This window comes from Dama dama, chromosome 5 (genome assembly GCF_033118175.1).
Source record: "Dama dama isolate Ldn47 chromosome 5, ASM3311817v1, whole genome shotgun sequence".
In the NCBI taxonomy this organism is placed as follows: domain Eukaryota; kingdom Metazoa; phylum Chordata; class Mammalia; order Artiodactyla; family Cervidae; genus Dama; species Dama dama.
Genome location: NC_083685.1, coordinates 5,440,369 through 5,456,850, shown reverse-complemented (window position 1 = coordinate 5,456,850; position 16,482 = coordinate 5,440,369). Strand labels below are relative to the sequence as shown.

Below are 16,482 nucleotides of genomic sequence, written 5' to 3'. Positions count from 1 at the left end.
AGACAGGATACAGAAACAACAGTTGGAATCATTCATTTACTGGCCTTTTTTCTTGGTTTCCTTTCCTGGTTTCTGATTATGCTTTTCTAAATATTCTACCCCCAATATGTACTTGGTTTTGACTTCTTCTCTATTATGCCTATTGCTTTACTTCTGCACTTTCTTTGATGAAAATGACATTGTTTAGTTTGAAATACTTTCCTTTGCCCACAGTGGTGATGTGTTTATCCTAAATTGTCCACACCCCCTTATCTACCTCTACCCTGTGTGGTTTTAGCATAGCTGACCATTGTTAAAAGCTGCAAATCTCAAATTTATAACTATAGTAAATTTCAAATGTGTATTCAAATCTCCACTTAGATGTCTAACAGGCATCAAATCTGCAATCTTAATTCCAACCTCCCTTCCCCCTTTTTTTTTTAGTTGTTTCTTTCTTTTATTTATTTATTTTTTTTTTTTTTCCAGTGGGTTTTGTCATACATTGATATGAATCAGCCATAGATTTACACGTATTCCCCATCCAGATCCCCCCTCCCACCTCCCTCTCCACCCGATTCCTCTGGGTCTTCCCAGTGCACCAGGCCCGAGCACTTGTCTCATGCTTCCCACCTGGGATGGTGATCTGTTTCACCATAGATAATATACATGCTGTTCTTTCGAAACATCCCACCCTCACCTTCTCCCACAGAGTTCAAAAGTCCAACCTCCCTTCCCCTTTTTCAATAAATGGCTCAGGCCAAATAACTTAGGTCCATTCTCTCTCTTGTAGCCCCATATCCAATCTTTCAGGAAGTTCGGTTAGTTCTACTTTCAAAAATAGATCCAGAACCCAACCATTTCTTACCATTCCATCACTATCACCTTGGTCCAAGCCTCCCTATTGGTCTCATGGCCCTGAAGCCCAGATAGCCTATTTTATTCTCCATATAGCAGTTAGGATGATCTTTTTGAGCACTAGTCTGAACATGTCTTTACTTTGCTCAAAACCCTCTGATTTCCTTCCATTATAGTAAAATCCTAATTTCTTACCATGGCCTTCAACCCTTACATGATCGGCCCTCCCCTCAACAACCTCTTTGACCATATCAGAAATCCTACCATTATGCCATTCATTCCCTCCAGCCAAACTGGTCTCCTTCCCCTTCTGGGAGTACAGCAAGCACATTTCCTGCCGTGGGTCTTTAACCCTGACGGTCCCCTTGCCTGGACTTCTCTTTTTTTTATTCCCCAAAACCACATGGCTTTTCCCTTTACTTCTTCCAGGTCTCCGTTCATACATCACTTCTTAAGAAATTCATCTGACAATTGGATAGTGCATCCATATGAAGATATTCTCTCAATTAAATGAGTATCTTCAGCATTTTATCTCCCTTATTACCCTCATCCCATTAGTATCTAAGTTCTTTCAAACGTGCATCCATTACATCTTCTTCACATCTCTCCATTTCCATTATCAATGCGAGTTCAGTCCCCATCATATATCTTCTGCAACAGGCTCACCAGTGCTCCTTCTGTATCCAATCTCTTGTCTAATGCACTTCATAAGTGAAAAGATTATGGACTTTAAAAATTAGACAGATATAGACCTTCCTTGAGCAGTCAATTACCAGCTACGTGACCCTGAACAAATCATGTGAAATTTTCAGGGTTTCAGTTTGCTCATTTGTAAATGGGATTAATAAAACCTACTTTAAAAAATTTTACAGACTTTATTTTTTAAAACAGTGTTAAGTACACAGCAAAACTGAGCAGAAGGTACAGAGAGTTTCCACATACTCCATATGAACTCCACAGTTTATATATATGAACTTCTGCTCATATATAATACCTACTTATCAGGACTACGGTGAGTAAAAAAAATAAGAATACAAAGCATGCAATGATGGTCGCAAAGTACATAGCAGACACTCAAATATTACGAGGATTTTTTTCCTTTCCAAACTCTGATCATGTATTCCCTGGTTCAAAATTTTAACTGGCTTACCACTGTGTGTGTTAGTCACTCAGTCGTGTCCAACTCTCTGCGACCCCATGGACTGTAGCCCACCAGGCTTCTCTGTCCATGGGATTCTCCAGGCAAGAGTACTAGTGGATTGCCACGCCCTTCCCCAGGGGATCGTCCTGACCCAGGGATCAAAACCAGGTCTCCTGCACTGCAGGTGGACTCTTTACCACCTGAGCCACAAGGCTTACCACTAAATACACATAAACCAACTTTTTCAGTATGCTATCCAAAGATTTCCACAACTTGGCTCCAACCTAGTTTTCCAACCTTATCTTTTATTTAACACTCCCATCTTCTAGCCCCCACACAAATTCTACTCCACCCACCATCTACTTGCTATTTTTTATCACATTCAGCATTTTCCTACATCTATTCTTTGCCCCACCTCTGCCAAAAATACTTTTCTCTTCCAGTATGTCTGCCAAAATCTTGCGATCTTTCTAAGCCTGGCTCAAATTCCATTTTTTATAAGAAGATACCCACAGCTTTACCAGTTGGCATTTATTTCTCTTTCTCCTATACGTTCATGTTACTTTGTTTATGCCTCTTTTCCCATTCTCTCCTGATGAGCAGGGACAACATCTTATTCAGTAATTAGCACAGTGCTGTACAATACTCGGCATTCAGAAAAATCTGTCGGATTGAATCGAACATATTGACTACAAAATCACAAGTTACTCATCATTAGAGGAGAAAACTGGAGATCCATCCGTAGAATATTCATCTTCAAATGAGTACTTGGTCAAATGTAAGTACTCATTCTATACTAGGATTCTACGAAGACTTTTACTTTGAGAACTTTTAAAAAAAATGCCTTGGGGTGAAAAGGAAGAAGGGAATAAGTATGGGGAAGGAGAATACTAAATATCTAAGAGCTATGGAATCTTATAAATTGTATAACTCCTCAGAAGAATGAGGTTAAATGTTTTTATTTAACTTCACCCAGAAAGTCAGAGTTAAAATAAGAAACTAAAATCAACTTGTCCCTGAATCTCTTTCTGAAGTATGCTTTCCCCATCTCTAAGTTCCTAGAACAATTATGTTCACATTACTCATCTGATAATCATATTCTGCATTTTGTTACTACTGCAGTATTTCCTTGAGCCATTTTTAGATCTTTCATCACTGAACTTTAATTCTCATATTCTCAATTAGATGATCAATTCCAAAGAAGTAGAGTTCATATCTTACACTTTTACAGTCTTTTCTGCTACAACACATTTCCACAACACCACAGAGCTCATGTCAGTAGAGTGTGGAAATCATATGTGATTTTTTTCTTAGGCAAGAAGAGCTGGAATAGTAGAATAGAATTACAGCCTTCAGAAGGAAAGGTAAAACAGCTTCAGCAAGTCTGCTATACTGACAAGGCCTTTTGCTCTACTTAAGGAAAATGAAAAGTGAATGCCTGCATACAGGCTAAGAGAGGTGTAATTCCTGATTCTCATCTCAGGGCAGGTCTTACTTCCTTCTGTGCTCCTTAATGGCAACCCCACAGGCTCAGGGCTCCACTTTCAAATGCATTATCTCACATTTCTGCAAGTCAGCATTTTTTACTCTTTTTTAGTGCATTTTTAATACCTATGGCAACTTCCACCCATACTGAGCTATCTGCCTGGGCTGTCCAACCTACTGTTTTTTTGGTTCCATGGTTCAAAGTGGCATGTGTGTGTGTTTAGTCGCTCAGTCGTGTCCAACTCTTTGTGACGCTAAAGGACTGCAGCTTGCCAGACTCCTCTGTCCATGGGATTTTCCTGGCAAGAATACTGGAGTGGGTTGCCATTTCCTCCTCCAGGGGATCTTCCAGACCCAGGGGTCAATATGGCACCTCTTGCATCTCCTGCATTGCAGGCAGATTCTTTACTGCTAAGCCATCTAGGAAGCCAATAGATTTTGAGTAATCTACATCTAGCCCTATTTTTTTTCCCCATAATCTCTATTATTTTATACACATACATACATATACATACACACATATGCATAGATAGTATGTTATAGTAAAATGCATGATTATCCAAAGTCATTAACACACTACCTTGAATATAAAATTTATAGGTTATTACATTTAATTCTGAAAACATCTGTATTTTGCCATTGTTCACATGATCTTAAATCTAAAATCCACTTTCTGGGGTTCCTAAAACCCTTCAGCCCCACAAGGAGTCCTTCATTCCCTGCTAAGGTGTCTATCATCACACCAAAATCACTACCTAAACGAAACCATTTCTGCTAATATAACATTCAACTTACTGTTGTAAAAAGATCTAACCTGCAATACCATCAGTATGACTCTCATAAATGATGTGACCTCTCTGCTTGGTGATGCTAAACTTCTAGACACAATGAATGGAAAAGTGGAGACAAACAGGCTGTTTTCTATTCACTTTCACAGATGCTTGGGCTACTGCCCAATCTCCATAATGAGGGTGGTCTCTTGCTTTGTTTTTATGAAACCAAGAGCATGTAGAACACATAGCATTTCAATATGCAGCCTTCGGGATATTATATTGTCCCCAATTGCTTGATATTTTGTCTTTCTCGTCAGAATAGTCAGAAACACACTGAAGCTGTAACAGTAACTATGACTTCTACTGAATCAGCTTAAACAATCTACTTACTGTCAACGAGATGAATAACCAACTGATCATTTTAAGTGGAAGTCTCCACACTTGGATCTTTGGGACATGAGTTTCAATTAAAAAACTTGGAGATGAGTAGTATATTGTATTATATCCCCAACCAGGCCTGATGACACTCCTTTAACCCGGTTTAGGGATGTGCACATATATGGGCATACCTTCACATATACAGCAACATGATTTGTTTCCAACACACATGAATGTCTTAAACACATAATTCAAGGAGAGAGAGGAAATCAATCTTCCCTCCTTCCTTCCTCATTCCTTTCCTCTTTCTTCTTGAGGGAGGTGGGTGTAGTGCCAGAAAACATTTTCCTATGTAAAACAGCAACAATCCCAATGTTCACTGTTATTGTGTATTTATACAAACCCTGTGTAAACAATCCCCATGTCCTTGTAGGGCTATTTCATCCCTGACATATGATGCTCAACCAAATTATTTACATTACAAAATATATTCAAACAAAAGCAACATTTTTAAACACCATGCAAGCAAGGCCTAACCACCATTTGGATATGAACTGTGGCTTATCTTTCATCAAAGCAGGAAAAATCAGAAAAGGCACTGATAAATGTCATGTTTCTTAGAATCTGAATAATATTCACAAATTATGGCTAATACTGACAAATCAGAAATCACTTTCAAGTTATGACCTTAGGCCCTAAATTCTAAAATTCTAAAATATCACCTTGAAGGTACTTTAAAGATCAGATATTCCAACCACCTCATTTTCACATGAGAAAATTAAACCTTATAGTGAGGAAGTGAGGAGTATAAAGCCACAAAGCCAGAATTGTGCACTGATACTTGAGCACCATTAATGCCTCTTTTCACAATTTAAAACAATTATTTTAGAACATATTTTGAAATAAACTGAAAATGTTATTGACAGAAACTTTTTGCAGGCTTCTAAAATATATATGCTAATTTAGCAGCTGTACTTAGTCAACTCTCTATTTTCTTCTTAGAAATTGTTTCATATTTGTTAACACCAAGATGACATTCCCCTGCAACTCCAAACAATTTTGGCATCCTTTTCCATCTATTAGGATGTGCTCAAAAAATATATGCTACATTAAATATTTATTTAAGTAGAATCACTAGTGAGGCAAATTCATTGGGAAAACAACAAATTAATAGTAACAGTAAGCAGTTAAGTACCAGGCACTATAATAAGTGCTTTATATTTATTACCTAATTTAGGCCTATCAACCCTAGGAGGTGGGCATTATTAATACTACCATTTTACAGATAAAGAAACTAAAGCACAGAGATAAAATACCCAGGACTGACTATCAATTAGTAAACTCCAGAACAGGTGTTCTAGCTTCTGAGCCCATGCTCTTAACCACTATACTACAGGGCCTCTCTAAAAGGAAATTACATTTCAAAAAGAAAATAATTTCTTGATTACCTGAAAGTTGAAAGACAAACTAGACTGTATTATCTCACAGAATGATAAAATTTTCAAGCTCAAAAAAACCCCAGAAGTCACTAGTCCAAGTCTTTCACTTTAAACACAAAGAAACTGACACTCAAAGAGGTTAAGTGATTTGTCCAAGGTCACACAGTTTTTGGTAGTAGAAACTATTTGTCATTACAGTCTAGTATTATTCCTCATTGCTCTCTTCTGCTAACAGACAAGCTAGAGAAAGTACTATTTAAAGTAGCAATAACTACCTATCAGATAAAGAGTCTAAAAGGAAAACTTGACTTTGGGGAAGTAGAATTTCTAAAGAGTGACATATCAAAGAAAAAGTATGTATGTAATTTGGTGATTACATGTTCCACAAACAGGCAGAAGAGATTTTACTAGTTCAAAGAAAGCCAAAGTTACATTATCTCTTAGAAAATAAGAGAGATTTTGCTAGTATTGGTTGTCCCTAACTGAACATGGCCCAAATTGAGGTCCAGCAGACAGTAAAAGCAGTCCACTGTCTGGCTGTTCTCACTTGGCCACGGAGCTCAACTTGTAGGACTGCTAATTCTTGAGATATCAGTTTGTGGATGCAAGTGTTAAACAAAGCCTACTGTGGCCGCCCAGATCATTTCCTCCTCCCCCCCTTTTTTAATGAAGCCACAAATTCAGTGGAGTCTGGAGATTTAAATTCTAATCATTTTCCCTTTGCCCTTTAACACTGGTGCTCCCAAGGGAACCTTTACTTCCAAGCATTACCATTCTAGGCCCCTGAATCAATAACCCACAGCTCTAAAAGGCAAGAATGCCAAGTAAATGCTGTTCTCTCTCTCCCTCCCCATTCCAATTAAAGAAAATGAAATCTATAAGGCTGTGGAAGAACTTCCAATAGACATACTATCATAATAAAAACCACTTAGAACATCTCGAACCAGACTAAACAAAATGCTGCATTCTCCTTGCACACGCAGCCATGCAATAATCCAGCTGACTACATTTAGGAAGAATGCATAGGTTTCCTCTCAAAAGAGGGAACCTAAATCTGGTTGCCTTTTTGTCCCTGCTCCCGATCCAAACCCACCAGAAGCGCCCAGCACTCACCTTGTTCCTGTACACAGGATGAGATCTACCAGCAGACAGCTGGGTCTCTGCATTATCAATACCACTTTGCACAAAGGATGTTGCTGATTGTGCAGCAAACCAATCCAACATTAAGAATAAAAATAATTTTAAATTTCAATTTAACGAATATTTATTGACTATCTTTAATATACCACACATTGAGTTATACGCTGGGAACAAAGTAAAGGAAGAATATCCAGTCCCTAGTTCCAATAATCTTACTAACTAATAAGGCAAAGAGATAAGTGGGCAGACAAAAATCTAACAGGAACTGCTTACAGTTATATAGCCCTTCATAACTTTAAAAAATTTTTGCATTTTTTTATAAAACGTTTGCCTCTTTTGTAGCTCACTAATCCCCACAACAGTCCTGAGGAAAGGAAGACAGTTCTAACTACTCCTCTTTACAGATGAAAGTACAAATTCAAGTAGAGAACTGCTATGAATAAAAGGCAAAAGGAATAACACAGTACAAAGCTAGTGCCAAAGAAACAGCATATTTGATGAAACCACAAATACTGTTGCATCATGATCATGTGAGAGAGCTCAGTCTGGCAGTTAAGACCTCCAACAACAAAACAGCGCTGAAAGAGTGATGACTAAAGTGTTATACCAACCAAAGATGTTTTTTACAGGCACCAGGACCATGTGATGCTCTAATTCTAACTCTACTGAACTGCTACTGACTTGTTTAATGCTGTTCTGAGATTTTAGTCTCTTCAATTACATCACCAAAACGTCATTTTAAAAATTTGCCACAAATCTATGTATATATTTTAAATGTGCAACAAATATAAAAAGCTTACAAACACTGACCTAAAAACACAGCAGAAATAAGCGGTGGTATAAAACAGAGTTTTGGATCTCTCATTCACTGCTCTTTCCACTATAAAACATAGCCTCTCAGACTATACAGGGAGGTCCAGGTCACACAAATTTCCCTTTGGAAAAGACTCCTTTAATAATATAATCCAGAGGGATTTCAGTCCAGGACTCCGGCATAAATCCCACGTTTCAGGTAGCCTCAAAGTTGATCCCTGGGTCCCACACATCCCCAGAATTTGTAAACCAGGCTGTAACATCCATTTTTTTTTTTACATATATAGTTGATTTACAATATTATGTTAATTTCTACTATATAGCAAAGTGACTCAGTAATATACATATATACATTCTTTTTCATATTCTTCTCCATTATGGTTTATTTATGGCTGTTGTTCCCTGTGCTATACAGTAGGACTTTGTTGTTTATCCATTCTAAATGTAATGGTTTGCATCTTAGTTGAGTTCAGTTCAGTCGCTCAGTCGTGTCCGACTCTTTGCGACCCCATGAATCGCAGCACGCCAGGCCTCCCTGTCCATCACCAACTCCCAGAGTTTACTCAAACTCATGCCCATCAAGTCGGTGATGCCATCCAGCCATCTCATCCTCTGTCGTCCCCTTCTCCTCCTGCCCCCAATCCCTCCCAGCATCAGGGTCTTTTCCAATGAGTCAACTCTTCGCATGAGGTGGCCAAAGTATTGGAGTTTCAGCTTCAGCATCAGTCCTTCCAATGAACACCCAGGACTGATAGCCTTTAGGATGGACTGGTTGGATCTCCTTGCAGTCCAAGGGACTCTCAGGAGTCTTCTCCAACACCACAGTTCAAAAGCATCAATTCTTCGGCACTCAGCTTTCTTCACAGTCCAACACTCACATCCATACATGACCACTGGAAAAACCATAGCCTTGACCAGCGGACCTTTGTTGGCAAAGTAATGTCTCTGCTTTTCAATATGCTATCTAGGCTGGTCATAACTTTCCTTCCAAGGAGTAAGCGTCTTTTAATTTCATGGCTGCAGTCACCATCTGCAGTGATTTTGGAGCCAAGAAAAATGAAGTCTGACACTGTTTCCCCATCTATTTCCCATGAGGTGATGGGACCAGATGCCATGATCTTAGTTTTCTGAATGTTAAGCCTTAAGCCAACTTTTTCACTTTCCTCTTTCACTTTCATCAAGAGGCTTTTTAGTTCCTCTTCACTCTCAGCCATAAGGGTGGTGTCATCCGCATATCTGAGGTTATTGATATTTCTTCCGGCAAACTTGATTCCAGCTTGTGCTTCTTCCAGTCCAGCATTTCTCAAGATGTACTCTGCATGTAAGTTAAATAAGCAGGGTGACAATATACAGCCTTGAGGTACTCCTTTTCCTGTTTGGAACCAGTCTGTTGTTCCATGCCCAGTTCTAACTGTTGCTTTCTGACTGCATACAGGTTTCTCAAGAGGCAGGTCAGGTGGTTTGGTATGCCCATCTCATCTCTTTCAGAATTTTCCACAGTTTATTGTGATCCACACAGTCGAAGGCGTTGGCGTAGTCAATAAAGCAGAAATAGATGTTTTTCTGGAACTCTCTTGCTTTTTCGATGATACAGCAGATATTGGCAATTTGATCTCTGGTTCCTCTGCCTTTTCTAAAACCAGCTTGAACATCTGGAAGTTCACAGTTCACGTATTGCTGAAGATTGGCTTGGAGAATTTTGAGCATTACTTTACTAGTGTGTGAGATGAGTTCAATTGTGCGGTAGTTTGAGCATTCTTTTGGATTGCCTTTCTTAGGGATTGGAATGAAAACTGACCTTTTCCAGTCCTGTGGCCACTGCTGAGTTTTCCAAATTTGCTGGCATATTGAGTGCAGCACTTTCACAGCATCATCTTTCAGGATTTGAAATAGCTCAATTGGAATTCCATCACATCCACTAGCCTGGTTCGTAGTGATGCTTTCTAAGGCCCACTTGACTTCACATTCCAGGATGTCTGGCTCTAGGTGAGTGATCACACCATTGTGGTTATCTGGGTCGTGAAGATCTTTTTTGTACAGTTCTTCTGTGTATTCTTGCCACCACTTCTTAATATCTTCTGCTTCTGTTAGGTCCATACCATTTCTGTCCTTTATTGAACCCATCTTTGCCTGAAATGTTCCCTTGATATCTCTAATTTTCTTGGAGAGATCTCTAGTCTTTCCCATTCTGTTGTTTTCCTCTATTTCTTTGCATTGATCGCTGAGGAAGGCTCTTATCTTTCCTTGCTATTCTTTGGAACTCTGCATTCAAATGGGAATATCTTTCCTTTTCTCCTTTGCTTTTTGCTTCTCTTCTTCTCACAGCTATTTGTAAGTCCTCCTCAGACAACCATTTTGCCTTATTGTATTTCTTTTCTATGGGGATGGTCTTGATCCCTGTCTCCTGTACAATGTCATGAACCTCTGTCCATAGTTCATCAGGCTGTCTATCAGATCTAGTTCCTTAAATCTATTTCCCACTTCCACTGTATAGTCATAAGGGATTTGATTTAGGTCATACCTGAATGGTCTAGTGGTTTTCCCTACTGTCTTCAATTTAAGTCTGAATTTGGCAATAAGGAGTTCATGATCTGAGCCACAGTCAGCTCCCGGTCTTGTTTTTGCTGACTGTATAGAGCTTGTCCATCTTTGGCTTCAAGGAATATAATCAGTCTGATTTTGGTGTTGACCATCTGGTGATGTCCATGTGTAGAGTCTTCTCTTGTGTTGTTGGAAGAGGGTGTTTGTTATGACCAGTGCGTTCTCTTGGCAAAACTCTATTAGCTTTTGCCCTGCTTCATTCCGTACTCCAAGGCCAAATTTCCCTGTTACTCCAGGTGTTTCTTAACTTCCTACTTTTGCATTCCATTCCCCTATAATGAAAAGGACATCTTTTTGGGGTGTTAGTTCCAGAAGATCTTGTAGTTCTTCATAGAACCGTTCAACTTCAGCTTCTTCAGCATTACTGGTTGGGGCACAGGCTTGGATTACCGTGATACTGAATGGTTTGCCTTGAAAACGAACAGAGATCATTCTGTCATTTTTGAGATTGCATCCAAGTACTGCATTTCGGACTCTTTTGTTGACCATGATGGCTACTCCATTTCTTCTAAGGGATTCCTGCCCACAGTAGAAGGTATAATGGTCACCTGAGTTAAATTCACCCATTCCAGTCCATTTTAGTTCACTGATTACTAGAATGTCAACATTCACTCTTGCCATCTCCTGTTTGACCACTTCTAATTTGCCTTGATTCATGGACCTAACACTCCAGGTTCCTATGCAATATTGCTCTTTACAGCATCGGACCTTGCTTCTATCACCAGTCACATCCACAACTGGGTATGTTTTTTGCTTTGGCTCCATCCCTTCCTTCTTTCTGGAGTTATTTCTCCACTGATCTCCAGTAGCATATTTGGCACCTACCAACCTGGGGAGTTCCTCTTTCAGTATCCCATCATTTTGCCTTTTTATACTGTTCATGGGGTTCTCAAGGCAAGAATACTGAAGTGTTTTGCCATTTCCTTCTCCAGTGGACCACATTCTGTCAGACCTCTCCACCGACAGACCGCGCAGAAGCGCGTGTGTAAAGTGTAAAGCATGTCTCCTCACTAAACACCATGGCCCATAAACACAAGCTAAGTGTATCTGGGGCTCAACCAAAGAAATGTTGCTTTGTTCTAACATTGGAGGAAAAATCTGCTGTATTAACACCATTAATCTCTAACATGAAATTTTTAGAGAGATTTTTTTTCAAGGTAATTTTCATTATTCCATTTTTCACTTTAGGTCTTGACCCTGGAACCTACTACCCAAGTAATACGTAGGTAGGTAGCTTCAGAATACTTTTCTCAGGGCAAACATGATTTCCCTACCACCTGAGTATATCCAGCTTTTTGCTATTATTCCGGCTTCTAATTTCTAGTTTAGTATTTCTATATCCTTCTTCCAACCACAATCTAGAAAAATGGGACTCCAATAGCTGGTTCAAATAGAATGTAATTTTTAAAGCTTAAATATGCACTAAAGAAACCAAAACAGTTTTTATTATTTCTAACTTTAGTTATTCAGCAACGAAAATTCATTGCATTGCTGATGATCCTAATATACGATGCACTTCAACTCTACCAGACTTTTTCATTTTCCAGCCAACTGTCTCCTGTCAGCCTTTGTTTGAAATTTCTTAACTCCTGGGGATTTCTGCCAAACTCTTAATACCATGAACTCTGCATTGTCTCTATAAAATTTAAATCCCAGGCTGGCTTCCCCAGTCACCTAGCTCATTTCTGAGCTCTTTCCACTACAAGCTGTGTATAATCTGAGAAGAGAAACTAATTTTATTATCACTGTGAAACATAATTAGGAAGGTAAATTTCTCATAATCACACAAGTTGATAAATTTATCTTAAATACTATCAGTTAAAAGATAAGGTTTTTATTCTTTGATGCTTTGTATTATCAGTCACTCTACTTAAACCTTCAAGGTACTCAGTCCCTTGTCTCGCCGTGCCTGGTCCCACACCAAGAGTCATCCTCATCTACCACCAAAAGCTGACTTTATAAGACATTCCTCTTCAATAGCCACTTTTGAAGACAACCTCTTATTATAATAGTAGAAGCATGTGCATTCATAATAAATAGAAAACACAGATGAGGAAAGTGTTTCTAAATAAACATTCCACATTTCCAGCATTCAGAGATTAGACCTTTCAACATGTTGATTTATGGCCTGGTAGGTCTTTCCAAAGAGAATCATCTCTGTTCATTTCCAAGGAAAATCATTCAATATCACAGCAATTTAAGTCTATGCCCTGACCACTAATGCCAAAAAAAAGCTGAAGTTGAACGGTTCCATGAAGACCTACAAGACCTTCTAGAACTAACACTCCAAAAAGATGTCCACTTCATCACAGGGGACTAGAATGCAAAAATAGAAAGTCAAGAGATACCTGGAGTAACAGGCAAGTTTGGCCTTGGAGTACAGAATGAAGCAGAACAAAAGCTAACAGAGTTTTGCCAAGAGAACACACTGGTCACAGCAAATGCCCATTTTTAACAACATAAGAGATGACTCTACACATGGAAATCATCAGATGGTCAATACCGAAATCAGACTGATAATATTCTTTGCAGCCAAAGATGGAGAAGCTCTATACAGTCAGAAAAAACAAGATCGGGAGCTGACTATGGCTCAGATCATGAACTCCTTATTGCCAAATTCAGACTTAAACTGAAGAAAGTAGGGAAAGCCACTAGACCATTCAGGTATGACCTAAATCAAATCCCTTATGATTATACACTGGAAATGACAAATAGATACAAGGGATTAGATCTCACAGACAGAGTACCTGAAGAACTATGGACGGAGATTCATGAAATTGTACAGGAGGCAGTGATCAAGACCATCCCCAAGAAAAAGAAAGGCAAAATGGTTGTCTGAGTAGGCCTTACAAACAACTGAGAAAAGAAGAGAAGCTAAAGGCAAAGGAGAAAAGGAAAGATATACCCATTTGAATGCAGAGTTCCAACAATAGCAAGGAGAGATAAGAAAGCCTTCCTCAGTGATCAATGCAAAGAAATAGAGGAAAACAATAGAATGGGGAAGACTAAAGATCTCTTCAAGAAAACTGGAGACACCAAGGGAACATTTCATGCAAAGATGAGCACAATAAAGAACAGAAATGGTATGAACCTAAGAGAAGCAGAAGATATTAAGAAGAGGTGGCAAGAATACACAGAAGAACTATACAAAAAAGATCTTCATGACCCATATAATCACAATCATGTGATCACTCACCTAGAGGCAGACATACTGGAATGTGAAGTCAAGTGGACCTTAGGAAGCATCACTACAAACAAAGCTAGTGGAGGTGATGGAATTCCAGTTGAGCTATTTCAAATCCTAAAAGATGATGCCGTAAAAGTGCTGCACTCAATATGCAAGCAAATTTGGAAAACTTGGCAGTGGCCACAGGACTAGAAAATGTCAGTTTTCAGACCAATCCCAAAGAAAGGCAATGCCAGAGAATGCTCAAACTACTGCACAATTGCACTCATCTCACACGCTAGCAAAGTAATGCTCAAAAATCTCCAAGCTAGGCTTCAACAGTACATGAACTGAGAACTTCCAGATGTTCAAGCTGGATTTAGAAAAAGCAGAGGAACCAGAGATCAAATTGCCAACATCCAATGGATTACAGAAAAAGCAAGAGAGTTCCAGAAAAACACCTACTTCTGTTTTATTGACTATGCCAAAGCCTTTTACTGCATGGATCACAACAAACTTTGCAAAATTCTAAAGAGATGGGGTTACTAGACCACCTAACCTGACTCCTGAGAAACCTGTATGCAGGTCAAGAAGCAAAAGTTAGAACTGGACATGCAACAGTGAGCTGGTTCCAAAGTGGGAAAGGAGTACATCAAGGCTGTATATTGTCACCCTGCTTATTTAACTTATATGCAGAGTACCTGATGCAAAATGCTGGGCTTGATAAATCACAAGCTGGAATAATATTGCCGGGAGAAATAATAACCTCAGATATGCAGATGACACCATCCTTATGGCAGAAAAGCGAAGAAGAACTAAAGACCTCTTGATGAAAGTGATAGAGGAGAGTGAAAAAGTTGGCTTAAAATTCAATATTCAAAAAACTAAGATCATGGCATTCAGTCTCATCACTTCATGGCAAACAGATGGGGAAACAATGAAAACAGTGACAGACCTTTTTTTCTTGGGCTCCAAAATCGCTGCAGATGGTGAGTGCAGCCATGAAATTAAAAAGACACTTGCTCCTTGGAAGATAAGCTATGATCAACCTAGCCAGCAGGTTCAAAAGCAGAGACACTACTTTGCCAACAAAGGTCCTTCTAGTCAAAGCTATGGTTTTTCCAGTAGTCATGTATGGATGTGAAAGCTGGACTATAAAGAAAGCTGAGCACTGAAGAATTAACACTTTTGAACTGTGGTGTTGGAGAAGACTCTTGAGAGTCCCTTGGACTTCAAGGAGATCCAACCAGTCAATCCTCAAGGAAATCAGTCCTGAATATTCACTTGAAGGACAGATGCTGAAGCTGAAACTCCAATACTTTGTCACCTGATAAGACGGACTGACTCACTGGAAAAGACCCTGATGCTGGGAAAGATTGAAGGCAGAAGGAGGAGATAACAGAGGGCAAGACAGTTGGATGGCATCACTGACTTGGGACATGAGTTTGAGCAAGCTCCAGGAGTTGGTAATAGACAGAGGAGCCTGGCATGCTGCAGTCCATGGGGTCGCAAAGAGTCAGACATGACTGAGCAAGTGAATTGAGCTGAGGTCTTTCCCCTTGCCCTATACAAACATATTCACACACATTTTCACCAAAATAACATTATATTCTACACATTCTTCCGCATCCTGTTTTTGAAAGCCTTTGCTTTTCCATTTCAATAAGTTTTCATCTTATGTAATACCTAAGCCAAATTCAGATATACCAGGTGACCTGAGGTGGTTTGTTTAAGTTAGTGTCAAATCTAGAATCATCACAACAAATTTTAAGTTACTTCTTCCAAGCCTGCTATGACCTGCCTTCTTGCCTTTGCAGATCTGCACAGCTCAAGTTCTTCATTCAATATCTCCAAAGTGTTCCAACTCCAATCCCAACATGTGTACAGTTGTATACAGTAGTAGCAGCAGCAGCAGCAATACTACCACCTTGCACTTGGAAACATTTCCTTATCATACACACAAAAAACTTAATGCAATGCAAAATCTTTGAGTTAGTAAGCACCTTATCTCCAGTCTGGAAAAAAAACAGAAACTCCAAGTTAGAGGCCGTATTATCCAGACTGATCAAGAAGATCTAAATGAATCTGTGACCTAATACATAAATATTGGCTAAAATACTTAGGATAGACCAGATGGTAACAGCAGTAGTGCCAACTCCTCAGGCCACTTATTTATATGCTTCTAGTATTATTCTTTCAGCCTTCTATATTCTAAACAAGTGTGTGTACGTAAGAAATCCAACAAGATCTAATTTTATTTTTTCAAGTCTTAGACTCTGAAACATTTTTAAAAATACAAATACATACTCTTTGAACACTGAAAAGGCATTAAGTTTTATTCTTATTTTAGGTAAATGTTTCAGCTTCCTTAATTCTCATTTATATTTGGGTTGAAAGAGAAGACAGGAGTAGTAAGGGCAGGAAAAGGGGGGATCAGGGAGGTGTGATAAGAAAGATAACACAGGATACTTTACAGTTTAAAAATGAAGCAGAAAGAAATATTGCTAGAGGGCCAGAAAGAAAGGGAAACAAAAGGAAAACTCAAAGGCCTATTACAGCCAGTCAAGAAACCAGTGAGAGAGAAGGAAGTATATAATGGCTGAACTGGCCTTTCCATTAGAGGTACCTCCACAGATTAGCAGTAACAGGGTTCCTGTTCACTAAGTGATTATCCAAGACCAAAATAAAATCCAAAGCTTTTAAACATGCTTA

General features: G+C 39.0%; 1 protein-coding gene across 3 annotated transcripts in view; it reads right to left on the bottom strand.

Moving 5' to 3' along the window:
* TTC28 (tetratricopeptide repeat domain 28) overlaps positions 1-16,482 on the bottom strand; it is a 575,569-nt gene that overhangs the window by 347,696 nt on the left and 211,391 nt on the right. The gene's annotated exons all lie outside the window — the stretch shown is intronic.